At 38.6% G+C, this 17,329-nt stretch overlaps 1 pseudogene; it reads left to right on the top strand.

Moving 5' to 3' along the window:
• The first annotated feature begins 5,353 nt into the window (after positions 1–5,353).
• Positions 5,354–7,851, top strand: LOC102910019 (small ribosomal subunit protein uS12 pseudogene; annotated as a pseudogene).
• Positions 7,852–17,329: the final 9,478 nt, after the last annotated feature.

The following is a 17,329-nucleotide window of genomic DNA, read 5'->3' on the forward strand; positions in this document are numbered from 1 at the left end:
GGAAATATATATTAAGAAGACTATGTTTATCTATGTCAGATCCTTCTGACAGGACACTTAAAAAGAGAACTGAACATTGATTATTAAAACACACCAAGGCCAAAGAAGATAGGGATATAAGCAGGGAAGGAACACATCATGCCCACTGTTTCCCCTGGGGTTGGAAGCCACCTAACTACTGTCTTACTGTGTGGGTCACTTATGATAAGAGACACCTTCCTTACCCAGAGAATAAATGATCTTTGTCACATAATTTATGTGGTTGTTTGAATAACCAATGTGCCCCATAACCTATAACCTCACATATTTGAACACTTGGTCCCTAGGTGGTGAAACTATTAGGAGAGGTCATCGAACTCTAGAGGTGCAGTTGTGTAGGAGGAAGTAGGTCACCGGGGGGGGGGGGGGGGCAGACTTTAAAGATTAAGAAGCGTTCACCGTTCCTTGCTCTTGCTCTCTGCTGCCTGTGTGTAGTTGAGATGCAGTCTTTCAGCTGCTGCCACCGTGCCTTCCCACTGTTTTGGACATCAAGCTCTCTGAAACCAAAAGCCAATATATAAATCTTTCTTTAACTTGCTTTCTTTTCTTTTTTTTTTTTTAAAGCATGTGCTTACTGTTCATGCTCTTTTTTAAAGGTTTATTTGTTTATTATGTATACAGAAGAGGGTGCCAGATTTCATTACAGATGGTTATGAGCCACCATGGGGGTGCTGGGAATTGAACTCAGGACCTCTGGAAGAGCAGTCGGTGCTCTTAACCTCTGAGCCATCTCTCCAGCCCCTTCTTTTCTTTTTTTAATTAAGAAATTTTATTATTCTTTTTACTTACCAACCACAGATCTCCCTCTCATCTCTCCTCCTGCTCCCCCACAGCCTTCTCTGTCCCCCACTCACCTTCAATTCCCTCCTTCAAAAGGGTAAGGCCTCCCATGGAGTGTAGTGGTATTTGCTAGGCCCATGAGAGGAGAGAAGTGGCTAGGCAGTTAAGAGCACTGACTGATGTTCCAGAGGAACTGGGTTCAATTCCCAGGTCATCTGGTGTCTGATCACACCAGGAAATAAATAAATAAATAAATAAATAAATAAATAAATAAATAAATAAATAAATAAATAAATAAATGCAGAAGGCAGCAGGGAGAAGGGACCACATGATCCCTCAATTGCGGGAAGCACCACCTCCTTTGGGCCCTATAGCCCAAGGTCCTGGGCAGAGCAAACTCCACTACACTGGGGAGTCAGCAAAGCCTGGTACATTCAGTTGATGCAAGACCAAGCCACTCCTCCAACACCAAGGCTGAGCAAGGTTTCCCACTGTAGGGAATGGGCTCCAGAAAGCCAGCTCATGCTCCAGGGATAGATCCTGATCTCACTGCCAGGGACCCCTCAAACAGACCAAACTACACAACTTTCTCCCACATGCAGAGGGCCTAGTCTGGTCCCATGCAGGTTACACAGCTGTCAGTCTACAGTTTGTGAGTTCCTAGGAGCTTGGTTCATTTGTCTCTGTAGGTTTCCCCATCATGATCTTGATGTCTCTTGTTCATAGAATCCCTCTTCCCTCTCTTCGACTAGACTCCTAGAGCTCAGCCTGGTGTTTGACTGTGGATCTCTGCATCTGCTTCCATCAGTTACTGGATATTCACCAATCTAATTACTGGGATAGGCCAGGACAGGTACCATTTCCACTATTGTTAGTATTCTAATCTGGGGTCATCCTTGCAGATTCCTGGGAATTTCCCTGGCACCAGGTTTCTCCCTTATCCCATAATGTCTCCCTCTATCAACATATCTCTTTCATTGCCCTCCCACTCTGTCCATCCCCCAGCTTGACCATCCCGTTTCGTTCCCTCATATTCTCATTCCCTGTCCCCTCCCATGTATTGCTCCTCCACCTCCAGTTTACTCATGTAGATCTCATCTGTTTCCCCTCCCCAAAGTAATCCATGTATCCTCCTTGATTTTCACCTTCTCTGGAGCTGTGGGTTGCAGTCTGGTTATCCTTTGCTTTACATCTAGTATCTACTTAAGAGTGAACACATACCATGTTTGTCTTTCTGAGTCTGGGTTACCTCACTCAGGATGATATTTTCTAGTTCCATCCATTTGCCTGCAAATTTCATGATGTCATTTTTTTACAGCTGAGTAATACTCCATTGTGTATATGTACCACATTTCTTTATCCATTCTTCCAATGAGGAGCATCTAGGTTGTTTCCATGTTCTGGCTCTTATGAATAATGCTGCTATCAACATAGTTGACCAAATGTCCTTGTAGTATGGTTGAACCTGTCTTGGGTATATGCCCAAGAATAGTATCATTGGGTCTTGAAGTAGATTGATTTCCAATTTTCTGAGAAGTCATCATGCTGATTTCCAAAGTGACTGTATAAGTTTGCACTCACACGAACAGTGGATCCTCTTGAGTGTAAATTGTCATCAGTGTTTTTGATCTTAGCCATTTTGGCATGTGTAACACGGTATATCAGAGTTATTTTGATTTGCATTTCTCTGATGACAAAGAATTTTGAGCAATTCATTAAATATCTTTTAGCCATTTGAGATTCTTCTGTTGTGAATTCTGTTTATCTCTGTAGCCCATTTTTTACTTGAATTGTTTGATATTTCAATGTTTAGTTTCTTGAGTTCTTTATATATTTTGGAGAACAGCCATCTGTCAGATGTGGGGTTGGCGAAGATCTTTTCCTATCCCATAGGCTATCTTTTTGTCTTATTTACCATGTCTTTGGCTTACAGAAGCTTCTCAGTTTCAGGAGGTCACATTTATTAATTGTTGCTCTCAGTGTCTGTGCTACCAGTCCTAAACTTGCATTTAGTGATGACATTTTATCACAGCAATAGAAAGGAACTAATACAAGTCACATCTTAAATAAGCTTGCTTCTTCTAGTCTAAGACTTTATGTTTCTCAAGAAACCAGACTGAAATTCTGTATGGCCATTGTCATTAAATACCTTTTGACTGAATGATGGTCCGAGTCAGCATTTCTATCAAGCCCTAGAAAATGACCCTTATGACAGCAGTTTCAGTATGGCTTTAGAACAAAATTCTGATTTGTGCAGATTTAAGAGAGCACTGGGGAAAGAAAACTGGAGGAAATGACAGCAGGCTGCACTTTCATGGAATTTTGCTGTAAAATGTAGCAATAATGGCACCTGGCTGACAGATGGAGGGGAAAAAAGACTTTTCAAGTAATTTTGTGGTGATCTAAATAATAGTGGCTTTATACTTTGACACAAATTACTCAGTTGTGCAAGGAAAACAATTACACAATCAAAAAAGGCAATTGTTAGGATAATGTTTTTAAATAGGCTGGAAGACATAGGATCTTTGGTGTACTCCAGAGTTCATTTTCATTTTCAGTAAGAAAAAAGGGATACAGTATAATGTATGTGTGGTGGTTTGAAAGAAAATGGCCTTCAAAGGGAGTGTCAATATGAGGAGATATGGCTTTGCTGGAGTAGGTGTAGTTTTGTTGAAAGAAATATGTCACTGTGGGGGTGGGCTTTGAGGTTTCCATTGCTAAAGCTGTGCTCAGTGTGGGACACAGTTCACTTCCTGTTGCATGCATATCAAGATGTAGAACTCTCAGCTCCTTCTCCAGCACCATGTCTGCTTGCATGCCACCATGTCCCACCATGACTAGAATGGACTAAACCTCTGAACTGTAAGCAATCCACCCAAAATGTTTTTCTTTGTGAGAGTTACTATTGTCATGCTGTGTCTTTACAGCAATAGAAACCATAACTGAGACAGGATGCTTTTATTGAACAGAATTGGTCATGGAAGTCTGTAGAAATTTCCTAGCATCTCAAAGATTATTAAGCTCTAGTTAGTAAATATTAAGCTCTATTATATCAAAGAGAGAGGTTCAATGGCTAATGAAATTACTATTACTGCTGAATCAAGTCTCCCCATCACAGATTTTCAATCTCTTTTTAAAGATTTTTTTTTTTAATTTGATTTATGTGTGAGTGTGGATTCTTGTCTGTTTCTGTGCACCATGTATATGCAGATGCAGGTGGTAGACAAAAGAAGGTGTCAGATTCCCTGGAACTGGAGTTATATATGGGTGTTAGGAACTCAACCAAGGTCCTCTGTAAGAACAGTTAGTTCTTGTAACTGCGGAGCTCCAACCTCCACAATTTTAAATCTATGCTGAATCTCAGTTTCATACTCGATTTTTCAGCCAAAATGGATACAGGAAGTCAAAGTAGATGTTTTTTTCCCTCTACTTCATAGACAAGAAGTCACACTATAGCACATTCATTCATTGATACTGCTTTAGAGCTGAGAAATTAAAAGTCTTTTTATCCCAACTGACATTAACTGCATGAGTGAAATGATTCCTGAAGTACCTCTCTAGGATGACACATCTGAAACACTTATTGACAGAAATCAAGCATTGATAGTAATTGAGTATTAAGAGTTTACCCTTCACAGTGACTAGAGCTTGATTGACTCAACACATAAGAAGCCCCAAGTATGCTTATATCAGTTAAAAAAAAAGATGCTAAATTAGGAGAAAAATCAAAGCTAGAGATGAACATATATCCCAGGGTATCTTAACATCCAAGGAAATTTTCATCAAGAATACTACTTGTTCTCTATTACAGACTTATTTCTATAGAGCAGCAATACACGTGACCATCCTTACGTACTTGTCATGTTGAAGTGGAGCCTCTCCATGTCTAGATTGTAGAATTTGTGCTCTGTTTTACTTTCATTTCAAATCCTTTCATCAATGAAAGCTGCTAGTAGCAACAGGCAGAGGTGACCTTGCCTTCACACCAGATTGCTTGCCCCAAAGTTGGAATGAAGACAAATAATGCTAGAAAATAAATCTGTCTTTATAATCAAAACTTGGACATAGTGAGGAGTGGCAGATGGGTTCCAAACCAAAGGAGTCCATTCTCTGTGAGCTTTGGCATTTAAAACTCTAGTTTTGTGCCAGGGACAAGATGGACATCCGGGACACCCTTGGCCAGGGCTTTTTGCATCTCAGTCTTTGGGCAAGGCCCAGTGCTATGGGATGTGACCTCAGCCTGCATGTCTCCCCTGCTAGCTTGGCTTGCCTTGCCTCACTCCCAGGACACTTGGGTATTTGTTTGGGTGGAAACATTGCAGTGTTTTCTAGTTCTGTCCTGTGGCCTGGCATGATGAGGACACTTGAAATGTCTGCTTTAAATCTGGGCTGACTCTCATGGAAAACCAAGCTTGCACATAAGCTAAATCTATTTTTAAACCCCTTGACAAAGTCTGAAAACCTTCTATCCTGCTGCCAAATCAAAAATATAAAATAAATACAGACTCCACAGAAAGAAGCTGGACAGCTATACATGAAGATTGCTTGTGAGAAAATTCGGAAAATATTTTTGGCTGTCATGAGAGTGAAAGGGCTTGCTCCTGCCCTCTGCAGGTAGAACTCAGGGATGTTAAACACAACATATGCTTTCAATCTCTTTCCAGAATCATAACCCAAAAATACCAGTGGCGTACATCTCTATCTCAGAAGCCTATGGTATGATGATAATCTGCACAGATCATTGTATTATCTTCTGCACAGGCTGTTTGTCTCCTGGGAGCTTTTAGTGGCATATGTATGAACATGTAAAAACCCTTCCTGCAGAGTATTATTAGAAATACTTTGGACAATGCAAACACAGGTTTTTATGTGATTATTGAAGAATTATAGATCTAAGAAAGCCCTGATTGCCTAATTTTAAGAGAAAGGAGCCTTGCATTGTTAAGCAGCAATCTGAACTGATTTATCAGGCAAACATTGGGTGTAAGTGCAGATCCATGATGGAGGAGGAATGATAAGAGGGGGAAGTCTGAGACTGGTGAGTGGGTGGAGCCACAGGAAGCACTGGAAGCGGGTGAGAATGACCAGAAGAGTGAAGCTCCTTAGACTCGGGATCACTGAGCGAGCTGCATTCCATTTCTTTTCTTAATATTGATGGGGCAAATTCTGTGGAAGCAGGACAAAGAAAGACCTACTCTTTCTTGGCTTCAGACCCCAGCATATAAAAAAGTAAAAGATTATACCTCAAATGATCCCAGGGGAAATTATGAAAGTAAAGCCTCGAGAGGCCCTATTTCTTTATAGCCAGGAATTTATCACTGATTTAGGTTGTCATCTCTTCTTTTAAATTCAATTTGTATTTACCTTTGAAATTTTCATATATTTATACAATGAATCTTGATCATATCCACTCCTCCCTCCCACCCTCCAACTTTTCAGAAAATACCCTCTAACACATCTCCCTCCCAACTTTATGTCACCCCCTTATAACTTAATTGTTTTAACTGATTGAATCTAATTATTGCTGTCCCTGTGCTCTTGGGAGTAGAGTCATCTCTCAGGGCATAGGCAGCCAAACAATAGTTACCCTCCCACACACACACAAAAAAAAGTCTCTCTCCCTTCTCCAGCAGATACCAACTGCTGAGAGTTCCTCAGTTAGGGAAGGACCTGGTTATGGCAGTCCCTCCTTCCTCCATGCTAGCATTTATAACTTAGTTGATTTTGGGCCGCTAACCTCTGCAGCTGTGAGATAATGTGTGTGAAAGCCATGTCTTGGCAAGAATACACCATTTCACAGCACTACTTCCCATTCTCTGGCTCTTACATTATTTCTATAACATTCCCTCAGTTTCCAGGGATGGGGTTGATATAGATGTTCTAACTAGGTCTGAGTACTCATGTTACTTATTCTCAGCACCTTGAGCAGTAATATGTTTGTACATGACTATTTCCCGCTCAAACTTCTCTGACCAAGGCTGGGAGCAACACACATCTGTGGATAGAAACAGAAATATTTAGAAGACAATCTGATGACAAACCTATATAGAAAAGCAGTATCAGCTGGTTCTCCTTTGCCTTCCTCAGTCATCATGCTACAATCTCTTTACTTAGGCAAACTGACATTAGAAGAGCTTCCACATGCTTTCTCTCAAGCTCATGACACCAACAAGATGGGCAAGTGTAGCTGGAGTTTTCTCCAGTCCTGCCCAGGCCCTCATCCTCTCAGACCCAAATAAATACACAGAGGCCTATATTAATTAAAACTGTTTGGCCTAGTGGCTCAGGCTTCTTGCTAGCTAGATCTTACATCTTAAATTAACCCATTTCTATAAATCTATACCTTGCCCCGTGGCTCATGGCTTACTGGTATCTTTACATCTTACTTCTCATGGCAGCGGTGGCTGGTAGTGTCTCCTGACTCAGCCTTCCACATCCCAGAATTCTCCTCTCTGCTTATTCTGCCTATACTATACTTCCTGCCAGGCTACTGGCCAATCAGTGTTTTATTTATCAATCAATCATAGCAACACATTCACAGCATACAGAGCAATATCCACAGCAGGCAAGTGTCATGGTCTTCATACTGCCAGGAAACTCCTTAGTCACCATAGGGACCAGAAGTGGCATGATAAACAATACAAGAAAGCCTCAGTGGGAACAGTTTTGGAGGTACTTCTTGTGCAAAGGAAATTGTTCTGGAAAAAGTAGGGATTGAAGCCAAACAGCCAAATAATGCTATCAGGAAGTGTGTCAGGGTGCAACTCATCAAGAATGGCAAGAGAATCACAGTATCCATGCCCAATGATGGCTTTTGAACTTCATTGAGAAAATTAAGTTCTGGTTGCTGTATTTGGTTGAAATGTTCATGCTGTAGGTGATGCTCCTGGAATTCATTTTAAGGTAGTTAAAGTAGCCAATATGTCCTTTTTGGCCCTGTACAAAGGCAAGAAAGAAAGACTAAATTTTGACAATGGAAGCACACTAATAAATTTTCATATTCTGAAAAAAAACCAAGAGCTTCCACTTTAAGAGAACCAATATGCAACAATAATAGCTGTCATATCCCTCTCTATTGACTATGATCACTATGTAGTGAAAATGGAAAATCATACAAAGAAGTAAGTACATAGAACTTTCACTCAGAAGAAAACTTCCACATCAGCTGACCTTTAGATAGAAGCAATTATTGTGAATTAGTTATTATCGTTATATTATTCTTATTCAGTTATTATGAATACGTGAAGAGGTTATGGAAAGATGGAATAAGTGATTGAGTTACTAGCTATGAAATCTCATTGAATAAAAGAAAATGAAAAAATACAAGAGAAAACTTGGCTATGAAAATTATAATATCAAGCTTTTAAAGGATGAGGTGGTAATAGGGGTGGTTTGGGGGGAAGTCTGGGGGTGGGAGGAGGGAGGAGATGGGCAATCTGTGGTTGGTATGTAAAATGAATAGAAAAATCTCTTAGTAATAAAAAAGGGTGTTAAGCTGGAAACACCATAAAAACTGCTACATAAAGGGGTGTTGTGCTTCTAAACAGGTCAGTGTTTAAGTGATCTATGATGAAGCATAGAGAATGAATGGGGTAGTGGGAAAACATTAAATAAGCAAGGTGTTTGGTGGGATCAGGACTAGAGAGAAAGTTTGGGCTAAAAACACAGTGAAGACCAAATATTATGTGTTATATTTATCTGAATTTCAATATTGACAAAAATTAATTTATGAGAATAGAAATCAGGAGACATGCATCTGGAAGAGGATAGACTGGGGATGTGTATTAGAGAACTTTCCAGGGTATCACAGTTGTAAATTCCCATTGGGTGCTAGCTAAGGAGAGTGTTCATTTATCAAACTCATTGTATCTTCTTAATGCCTGGGCAATTTACTTACTCTGAATACAAATAAATATAAAAATATGAATCATTATATATAAGAAAAAATTTAAAAACACATTTTAGAGGTATGTGGTAATAATTAGAATGCTGATAATAATATTGGATAGTTTTGCATTCATAAGGGTTTGGAAACAAGTAGAACACAGATGGGCCAAGAGCAGCCATAAGGTGAAATTTCTTGGAGCTGAGTAAGTAGTATAGCTCAGAAATCTATTTTTTTTGGGCAGGGGGTGGCTTTTTATATTTTAAATATGTTAGTCAAGTTTTCAAAAGATTGTTTGATTACTAGTTTTCAAAAGATTCTTTGATTTCTAGGTTTTCCATTGAGGGTGTATCTTTAAACACACTGAGGAATGAAATGATGCAAGCCAAAGTATCATTGTAAGAACCTAGTCAGGTACAGCAGTAGCACTGGAAGTTGGCCCCAGGGACTCATGGTCAATTCAGGGTGGACAGCGCTGCTGTGGGTTGAATATGGAATGCTGCACACCAGCTCCTGTTTGAACACTTGTTTAGCAGCTGCTGGCACTGCCTTGGGAGGCTGTTGAAATTAGAAAATATAGTATTCCTGGAGGAAGTTCGTGTCTGGAGATGCGTCATGAGTTTTATCGTTTATTGTCTAGATCCACTTCCTATCTATTCTGCTTCCTGTTCTACTGAGATGTGGAGACAGGGGCCACACACTCATTCCCTGGAGCCACCTGCTACCTTCCCTTCACCTCAATGATGGGTCATTTACCTTCAGACCATGAGCCCAATTATAACTTTTCCCCTGGAAGTTGCTTCCTATCAGGAATTTTGTCACAGTGATAAGAGAAGTAGCTGATACAAACAGTTAGACCCACTTCCACTATCTGCAATAAACCAATTTGTAATAAGCCATGCTGTCTGCTGACTCTGGGAGGCAATGGGTCTATGCTTTTATCAAAGCAGCATCTAGCCCAGAAACTTTTTTTTGTCTGTACTAACAAAGGCTAAATTCACCATCCATTGTAATGTGAGGCTTGGAGACACCGCAATGTACTGCTACGGGAATCTGTCATGTTGCAGGTCAAGCGCGCATGTCACTGTGAACCCGCCATATTGTGGCTCACAGCTTGCCTGAGAGACATAACTTGGAAGCTGGTTTCAGCTCCATTTTAGAATCTTTTTTTTTTTTTAGAGCTTCCTCAGGTTTTAGGTGGAAACTCTTGCCCCATGTTTTGGCACCATTTATGGCCAGTTTTCCTGACCAGTCTACAGCCACTCAGATCCAAGTAAGCACACAGAGGCTTATATTAATTAAAACTACTCAGCCATTAATTAGCTCAGGCTTACTACTGACTAGCTCTTAAACTTAAACTCAGCCCATTTCTGTAAATCTGTATGTTGCCACATTTTCCATGGCTTTACCTGTGTGCCATTACATGCTTCTCCCTGGATGGCAGGCTGGCATCTCCTGACTCAGACTTCCGATTCCCAGAATTCTCCTTGTCTACTTATCCCACTTATACTTCCTGCCTAGCTTCTGGCCAATCAGCATTTTATTAAACCAGTGTACAAAAGCATTATCTCACAGCACCAATCCTCTTCTTATCTATGCATGCGATATTAATGGCAGATCAGTACCTCATGCTACAACTCTCAGTATGATTCTGCTGACTGGTTAACATGTTCAGAACCTTCAGAGACTCTGATATCCTTCTCTCCCTCAGACTTCCCACTGTGCCACTGGGGTGGCTATGAACTTCAGTTTCTTTTGCTTTCCTGCTATGAACTCTGGAGTGTCAACCCCATTCTTTTTGCTACGAGCACATCACACATGTGGAACAAGGACCCTCTGTCTCCCAGGTATTTGAAAAGTTAGTGTGATTTTGCTTCTCCCATACTTACTCCAAAATAACCAAATGCAGGCAAATACTTGAAAATCTGCTATTACCTGATGAAGTAAGAAATTAGAGATGTGTGTGCCTTTTGGCTTGAATTCAGTTTTTTTATCATCATGTTTTTCTATTTATTTTAACATTATTAAAGGGCAATATGCATATAGAAAAGTACACAAATGTCAAAACACAGTCCATGAATAAAGCTGTGTGAGGAGAATTCTGATTGCTTACAAGAAAACTCCAACAAAACAAGATAAAAGTCCTGTGACCTCATCCCTCCAAAGAGTGGGATTGCTCTTGGAATGTGCTTTCATGCCTTTCCAAGGTGTAGTAAGTAGGAGTGGATTTACTTCAGATTAATCATTATCTTACCATTATTCAGATGATGGGTTGTCCTCATGACAAAATGCAGCTTGAACTCTTGTGAACTTTGCTCATATGACCTTGCTTAACCCTCAGAATATAAATTGTCTGATGCTCTGAATAAAGTTGGCTATTGCATGAGACTTTAGTCCACTAAATTTTTAGACTCCACTCCCAGATTAACACTGTCAACTACAGAGGTAACACACAAGTATGGAACTTCAAGAGTTTTCACAAAATGAAAAGTGCACCTTTTTAGCCCTTATTTAGGTCAGGTGAATTATACACTTTAACTGTCCTTCATCCAGTTTGTGCCCCATCCAGAAGAAGATTTATTATCTGACTATAAAAGTCATTAAATTATCTTTGGGTATGTGTTTGTGTGTGTGTGTGGGGTGTGTGTTCATGTGGCAGCCAGAGGACAACTTCGGGTATCAGTTCTCACCCTCTTCATTTTAAGGGATAGGGTCTCTTATTGGTTTTCCCTGTATACATCAGGCTAGGTGACCTATAAGCTTCTGAGAATTCTCTTGTCTTTAGTTCCCATCCCAACATAGAAGCACTGGTGTTATAGACACTTAGACAGGCACCAGTAGCACCTAGATTTACAGGGTTTAGGTATTCAAACTTAGTTCTTAACACTTGCATGGCAAGTGTTTAACCACTTATTTATCTCATCCACTCCTCAAATTACGTTTTTAAACCCAGGTTAGTACTTTTATAATCTAGGGCTGCTAGATTGTAGCATTCTGTGCTTCTTTTGGTAAACATAGTGCATCTGAGAATGTCATAGGTTGGGTCAGGTGTATCAAATGTATTGTATAGCATCATACTGAAAAAAAAAATGCCAGTTTCATTCCAGTGAGCAAATACTTTGAATATTATGAATATACTCTTATAAACATTTCAGACCGCATCTTCTCATAAATATTTATATGAATTTGCATTGTATGCTTAGGTACCCAAGTAGAATTGCTGGGTAAAAAATATGAATAAGCCAAGCTAATCAGGTTCACCAATCAATTGTATCAAATTATGCTTTTATAATCAGTATATGAGAGTTCTGATTTTTCTGTGTTTGAAATAGTGGTAGGAAAGGTATTACTTTTCATTTCAACTATGTGGTACTGTTAGGAAAGAGATTATGTGTGAATTATGTGAATGCAACAGTTTTATTAATATATAACTAAAGTTCAATAATATCCACATAAAATTTATCATTTACCAGGCATATTATTCATTGTGATAATTCCAGTGCTTGGGAGAATATAGCAGGAAAATCATGAGTTCAAGATCAGCCTGGACTACTTAAAACTGTATCTCAAAAAACAAACCAATCAAACATTCCCTTAACCTAAAATGCACACTATTAGCCAAATTTTGATTTGTGAATACAGGCTTGAAGACACCATTAGCATGAAGGTAAGGGAATGATTATGTTGATTGTCCCACAAAAGTTCCCTCATGTCCTTATGTCATCTTTCTTTTCCTCTTCTACTCGGTCATTGCTTATGTAAGACGGGAGGCAAAATCTGGTTTGTGTTGTTTTATCTTGGTAAAAGTAAACATTGCAAGGTAGTTTGGGGGGTAATAAAATTGAATAACATTTTAAAGGTTTGTATCTCTTGCTTTGTTTTTCCCCTGGTAGAAAGCCTAATTTGTGGCACCCAGGTAAACAGTAATATATGCTACCATCTTTGTTGTGAGGTCATCTCCTTCCTGCTATCCTTCATCTGGTGCCCATATATTTTTATTTCATGCATAGCAAATACATTACCTTGAACATCCAAATATACCAATGATCTCATTTATAATTTTGTATACATCTCAAAATGGAGGAGTTAATGATGAGGTCAATATGTTTCATAGGGTTTTAAATTTGTCTTTAGATTGTTGAATTGGCCACTTACTTGACTAACCTTATAGTATAATATTAAAGAATAAACTTTTAGAAAGGAATGAAATGGGCAAAGGTCAAAATGGTAACTTACTGGAAAATATAATTAAAATATTTAAGCAAGCTATTTTTGTGATATGATATAATATGGTGTGTGTGTGTGTGTGTGTGTGTGTGTGTGTGTGTGTGGTTTTAAGACACAGCCATGCTGTGTAGCCCTGGGTATTCTGGTACTTGATTTGTAGCCAAGGCTTGCATAAGCTCATGGAAACCCTTCTGCCTCAGTCTACCAAATGCTGCCATTAAAGGTGTATGCCATCCTACCTGGATTATCCTTGCAGTTCTAACCAGGACTTGGACATATTTCTTTACTTGGCCTCAGTCCCACACTCTTTTCACTCTCAGGCATAGACCAGGAGTCATAACACAGGAATGATCAGCCAGAGAAACCCAGTGAATGGATAGAAACTTTTGAGTTCCAATTGCTAAGCAGATTGTTTTTTTTTTTTTTCCATTAATTGAATTATATATGTGTTCACCCAAGAAGTAGGCTGCTTGACTGAAGAGAAGAAAACTGAAACTAGCAGAACAGGTCTGTTCTTAGTCCAGAAGCCTGAGTTTCTAAGAGAAGTGCTGCTGTGGTGGATATCACCCCGGCTGAACTGTTGGTGACAGAAATGTGCCCAAAGGAGCTTTGAAATAGGGGAGGATTGCACATTCATGAATCAACCTCTGGGCTTCACCATGGCTGACAACCAACACTTACGCACTGCATTTCCCAATGCTTAGCCATCTATATAGCTATACCCCTCTAACCTATCACAGACACTGTAGCAAGATTCAATAAATTCTGAAAGTTTATGTAGTAATAAAATGTCAACAGGTCAACACAACACATTTTAAATAAATATATCCCTACAGCCATTGATTTCAAGATAAGCAATCTGTCTTCAAATTAATGTTTAGGCAAGTACAAGTGAAATGAAAACCAAGTCATCTAACCTTTAATAGTTAACAGTTACACAATTTAAATCAAAATTGATATGCTAATTATATATACCTACAGTTAAATCCCAGCTTGGTCTTTAGCAAATTGCATACATTTAAAACAAAACCAGCTTAGCATATTAAGCAATGCATTTGATTATGTCATTTTTATTCATATATGTCATATAGCTAATCCCCATCATTTCTTTTCCCACTGTCCTCTCCTGTTACCTCTGACCCCTCTTTTCTGTTCCTTTCTCTTCCATCAAGTAGAACCTACTTCTGCTTTAATGTCCCATGTATTCCATTACTCCTTTTCCTTCCTCTCCTCCATTAATCTCTCCTCTTTCACTATTAAGATTCCCATTCTATTTTCATGAGCTGTCACACACACACACACACACACACACACACACACACACACACCACACGCACGCACTCACGCACGCACGCACTCATGCATGCACGCACGCATGCACACCTGCACACACACACCACACATGCAAATTAAATTTTTCCTGTTTATAAATGAAAGAAAACGTATCATTTGTTTTCCTAAGTCTGGCTTATTTCATTTAATATAATGATCTCTGGTTCCATCCATTTCCCTGCATGTGTGACAATTCCATTACTCTTTTTTTTTTTTTTTTTTTTTTTTTTTGTTTTTGTTTTTTGTTTTTCAAGACAGGGTTTCTCTGTGTAGCTTTGCGCCTTTCCTGGGACTCACTTGGTAGCCCAGGCTGGCCTCGAACTCACAGCGATCCGCCTGCCTCTGCCTCCCGAGTGCTGGGATTAAAGGCGTGCGCCACCACCGCCCGGCTCCATTACTCTTTTTGTTCAAATAAAATTTCATTGTGGAGCTGGGTGGTAGTGGTGCACACCTTTGATCCCAGCACTCAGGAGGCAGAGCCAGGTGGATCTCTGAGAGTTCTAGGCCAGCCTGGTCTACAGAGCGAGATCCAGGACAAGCACCAAAGCTACACAGAGAAACTCTTTCTTGAAAAAAAAACAAGAAAAACATTTCAGTTTGCTTACCAATCACATTTCTTCTTTATGGATACATTCATCTAATGATAGACACCTGTACTGATGCCATTTCTTAGTCTTTGTGAATATTGCAGTGATAAGCATGAATGTGCTATGTTATCTTGGAGTGCTTCATACCCGCAGGGGCGGGGGGCATAGCTGAGTCATAGGGTCATTCTATTTTTGCATAGCATCATAATCATTTAAAATTTTATTGAAACCTATGTGCGTTTGTGTGAATGTATTTCAGGTGTGTGCAAGTGCCCACGGAAGCCAGAAGAAGTTGTGGGATCCCCTGGAGCTTACACATAGCTATAAGCTGCCCAGTGTGGGTACCAGGAACCAAACTCTGTTTTTTTGGAAGGGCAACAAGCTCTCTTAACTGCTGAGCCATCCCTCCAGGCCCTGCCATTTTCTTTTTTTTTTTTTTTAATCTCCATGATGACTGTCCCTATTAACATTTCCATCCATAGTGTACAGGGTTTTTCTGTCCTCACATCTCTCACCATCTTTTGCTATAATTTATTTTCCTGGTGATGGCCATTATCAATGAAATGACATGGTATTTCAAAGTAGTTGTAATTTGCAGTCCCTTAGTAGATAAGGATGTTTAACATCTTTGCAAATATCTAATGACATATAAATATATGGATTTCTTCCTTTCAGAAGTTTCTGCTCTGTTTACCAGCATGTCAATTGCATACATTTTTGTTTTACTTTATTTTGTCTTCTGGTTTTCAGTTTTGGAGTTAATTATGGATTCTAATTAATTGGTTAATTGGTTAATTGGTCCCTTATCTGATAGCTAGTTGGAAATAATGTTCTCTTTTCCCATACTACAAACTGCTCCTTTATTCTAGTAATTGTTTCCTTGTTATGTGGAAGATTATAAATCACTTGTAGTGTCATTTATCATTTTCTTAATCTGTAAATGGATATTCCATTTTCACAGCAACATTTGCTGAAGAGGCTGTCTTCTTTACAATGTACCTTTTTGACATCTTTGTCTAATATTAGGCGGCTGTGGCTGTGGAGTGGAGATATGTCTAGGTTAGCTGTTTTCTTTCGGACTATGTGTACATTGTTGTACCATTGACATGCTGATTCTGTCACCACAGCTTTGTGGTATAGTTTAACATTGGGTAATTTGATGTCTCCAGGATTAACACTTTTTATTTTAGATTGCTTTGGCAATTTGGGAGTCATTTATAATTCCACATCAATTTTGGGCATTTTTAAAATTCTGTCATGATAGATGGAACTGTGATTTTCTTTTTTTGAATCTGTAGCAATTGATAAGATGGTTATTTTTATAATTCTGATTCTAACAATTCATGAGCATGATAGGCTTTTCACCTAGTGTCTTCTTATGTTTCTTAATGTCTTTATTCTAGAGTTCTCCACCCCCTCAGATTTATTTCTAAACATTTTTTTAAGATATTACAAATAAATTTTATCCTGATTCCTTTCTGGTATACTTGTTATTGGTATACAGAAAAGCTACAGAATTCTGCCTGTCAAATGTTCATCCTGCTACTCTGCTGAATGCATTCATCAGCTCAGAGTTTTCTGATGATACAATATTAGATACAGTATTATGTCACTGGAGATGAGGAATACTTTGATTTAACTTTCTATTTATATTTATTATACATGTTTTTCTTATTTTGTTGGTCTAAGACTTCAAGCCCTATAATTAATTACAGTGGAAGGAATGAGTACCTTTGTCTCTTTCCAGATTTTATAGGAAATTTTAGAAGACTTTTGCCATTTAGTATATTGTTGGCTATAGGTTTGTTATACATAGTCTATTATGTTTTGATATGATCTATTGTTAGTTTCTATAGGGCTTTAATCATGAATGGATACTGAACTTTGTCAAATAAATTTTTGATATCTTCTGAATTGATCATACGATTTTGTTCCTTAACTCTATTGATGATATGAAGTTTATTGACTTCATCTGTTAAATCACACATAAATTCATGAAATGAGACCAACTTGGTCATGCTGTATGATCTCCCTATTGTGTTATTGAATATCATCTGCAAGAATTTGTAGAATATTTGCACCCATATCCATATTTCTATAGTTTTCTTTTTCTGTTGTGTCTCTGACTGTGCTGTCAGGTTAACACTTGCTTGATTGTGCACTTTCCCTTTTTATTTTTTAGAGAAATTTGAAGCCTTAGTGTTAGTTTTTTATTTCATACTGTTAGAATTTGGTAGTTAAATTCACCCAATCCTGGACTTTTCTTTAGAGGAATTTTTTATAATTGTTTCAATCTCATTGATTATTATTAATCTGTTTTAGTTCTTTATGGACTTTTAAAGGTCATATATATACAGGAATTAATCTACTTACAGATTTTTCAGTGTTATGGAATATAATTTTTTCAACTATTGCCTAGTGATTCTCAATATTCTGTATAAGATCTATTAGAATTTACTTCTTATTTATTCTAATTTCA

Source organism: Peromyscus maniculatus, chromosome 9 (genome assembly GCF_049852395.1).
Source record: "Peromyscus maniculatus bairdii isolate BWxNUB_F1_BW_parent chromosome 9, HU_Pman_BW_mat_3.1, whole genome shotgun sequence".
Lineage (NCBI taxonomy): Eukaryota > Metazoa > Chordata > Mammalia > Rodentia > Cricetidae > Peromyscus > Peromyscus maniculatus.